The sequence below is a fragment of the Ochotona princeps genome, chromosome 16, assembly GCF_030435755.1.
Source record: "Ochotona princeps isolate mOchPri1 chromosome 16, mOchPri1.hap1, whole genome shotgun sequence".
NCBI classification, from domain to species: domain Eukaryota; kingdom Metazoa; phylum Chordata; class Mammalia; order Lagomorpha; family Ochotonidae; genus Ochotona; species Ochotona princeps.
In genome coordinates this window covers 51,572,730-51,575,604 of record NC_080847.1, presented here as the reverse complement: position 1 = coordinate 51,575,604, position 2,875 = coordinate 51,572,730, and positions in this window count along the sequence as shown.

The window sequence follows — 2,875 nt, the reverse complement described above, 5'->3', positions numbered from 1 at the left end:
GGTCTTTTTTTTTTTTTTAAGATTTACTAATTTTTACTGGAAAAGCAGTTTTATGGAGAAAAGGAAAGACAGAGGGAAAGATCTTCAGTCTGCTGGCTCACTCCCCAAACGGCCACAATAGCTGGAGCAAAGTTGCTCCAAAATCCGAAGCTAGGAATCTCTTCCGGGTCTCCCATGCAGGTGCAGGGTCCCAAGGCTTTGGGCCGTCCTCGACTGCTTTCCCAGGCCACAAGCAGGGAGCTGGATGGGAAGCAGGGCTGCCAGGACAGGAACTGGTAAACATAGTGATCATGGTACTTGCAAGGTGAGAATTTAGCTGTTAAGCCATTACACTGGGCCCTTCCTGTTCTTCTTTTTTTAAATAAAGATTTATTTATTTTTACTGGAAAGTCAGATTTACAGAAAGGAGAGACAGAAAGATCTTCAGTGTGCTGGTTCACTCCACAAGTGGCTGCAATGGCTGAAGCTGAACTGATCTGAAGGCAGTAGCCAGAAGCTTCTTCCTGGTCTTTCTTGTCCAGGTCTCCAATGTGGATGCAGGGTCCCAAAGCATTGGGCCGTCCTCGACTGCTTTCCCAGGTCACCAGCAGGGAAGGGAAGTGGGGCAGCTAGGATAAGAACCGGCGCCCATATGGGATCCCGGTGTGTGCAAGGTAAGGACTTAAGCCTCTAGGCTACTGAATGGGGTGCTGAAAGGTGGATTTTACAGAAAAATAGAGGAATATAAAGTGAATGTGTTAAAGCCTGCATCAAGGCTCAATAGGCCAATCATCTGCCTTTGAACACTAACATCTCACAGGTTTATGTCCCAGCTGCTGCATTCATCATTCAGCTCCCTTCTGTGACCTGGGAAAACAGTGGAGGGTGGCCCAAAGCCTTGGGACCTTGCATTCATGTGGGAGACCCGTAAGAAACTTTGGTCTCCTGGCTTTGGATCAGCTCAGCCTCAGCCGTTGCAGTTGCTTTGGGAGTGAATTCAGATGATGGAAGATATTTCTCTCTGTCTCTCCTCCTCTCTGTATATTTGACTTTCCAATTAAAATACTACTATTAATATTAATAATGGATCTTTAAAAAATAAAAACAAAGAGTGTAGTCAGAGGACCTGAGGCATCCTCCACTGCTCTCTCAGGCCAAAATTAGAGAGTTGGATCAGAAATAGCGCAGCCAGGACAGGAACTGCAGCAAATTGGGATGCCGTTGCTTACAGGCAGAAGATTATCCTATTGCGCCACTACGCTGCCCCACACATCTCCCTTATGAGTATCAGGAACCCAGCTAATGGAGCCATCACTGTTGTCTCCAAAGGTCTGCATTAGCTGGAACCTGGAACCAGGAATAAAATTCAGGCACTCACACAGGGGACGTGGGTATCTTCCACTCTTCCTGGCTAGGCTAAGCGTGTTCCTCCTGGTTTTCTCAATGAGTTCAATTTTTCCCCAGACCCCACCTCTAAATCAGATACACTGTAAGCTGCCCAGCCACTCAGCAAGGAAGCTTGGGCAGCCTTCCAATGATGGAAGAGTGGCAACAGGATGGTAACTTAAAGAGTTGTGAATAATATAGTAGCATAGTTAATGGCAGACTTCTGCACCAACTCCTTGTACCTAGTGAAATTTGACCCAGGCTCAAGGTGCGTCCTGTGCAGACAATGGGGCCATTGCCTACCTCGTGTGAATGGCTCTGCCCTGTGGTACCCATGCATCATGGAAAGTTCAGCCTAACAGGTGACACGCATGTTCCTCACCCCTGGTGTCCATGCCCTGCAGACACAGCACGGGGAGCCCATCAAAGGCAGCAGAGGCTTCCGTGCCAGCAGGGCCGCTCTGGGTCCAGGGTCAGTCCAGTGCCGTGCACTGTGGATACACAGAGGCCGAGGTCCACCGCTGGTGCAGGCGCTGTGTGTGAGCAGTCAGGATTCGAACTCCTCACGGGACATGGCCCTCTCCTGCACCGTGTGTCACTCTCGCCACCCACCCCCGGCTTACAATCCTCCATCTCCCTCTTCCCCTCCCCAACTCCCCGCCATGTCTACATCCACAAAGTGTAGTTCTCCACTCTTCACGGAAGGCAAGTGTGAAGTCAGTCCTCCATGTCGGACCTCATGCACTCAAGGGCTGAGGTGGCAAGGGGTCTGCGAGTCCGCACCCTGGAGGAGGCGACGGGTCCGCAGGGTGGCCTAGCCGCCAGGCCGCACGCGCCACCCCAAGTGCGCCTGCTCTCCCCTCTCGGTGGCAACAGAGCTTTCCGCGGGGCCGCGCCAGACTTTCCGAGACCTCTGATTGGCCCCAGACTTGGCCGCCGCCAGCCAATCAGGCGGGGGAGAGGTGACATCACTGGTTCTCCTCCCCTCCCCCCACCGCAAACTTCCCTACTCCGCTACCGGCAGCAACAAGCACGTGGGGGAGGGGCGAGAGAGTAGAACCGGTGAGGTCATCGCGCCGCCCCAGCCACTGCTGATTGGCTGCGGGGCTCGAGGGTGGCGGTTGGCTGCTCCTCGCACCTCCCCCTCGTGCTGCTACCGCCGCCGCTGAGAGGAGCCACTGGCGACGCCAGAGCCAGGAATCCGGGTGAGTTGGGGCCCTGGGTCTGAGACGCTCCTGATGTCCAGTAACACTCAGTAGGAACTGCCCTTCCAGACTTTCCTCTCCTCGCTTGGGCTCTTTGGTGTTCCAGGCACTTTGTCACATGGGAGTTGTAGTCTGTTTAGTGTTGTCGACTATGGGCCAGAGACGTGAGAAGACTACAATTCCCAGCAGGCACTGCGATTAGCCGGTCAACAAACGCTTTGGCCACGCCCTCTAAGCCAGCTCATTGGAGAGCTCTTGCCTTATCCCCACCTTCCCTCATTTCATTGGCTACTGTCCCTCTCAGG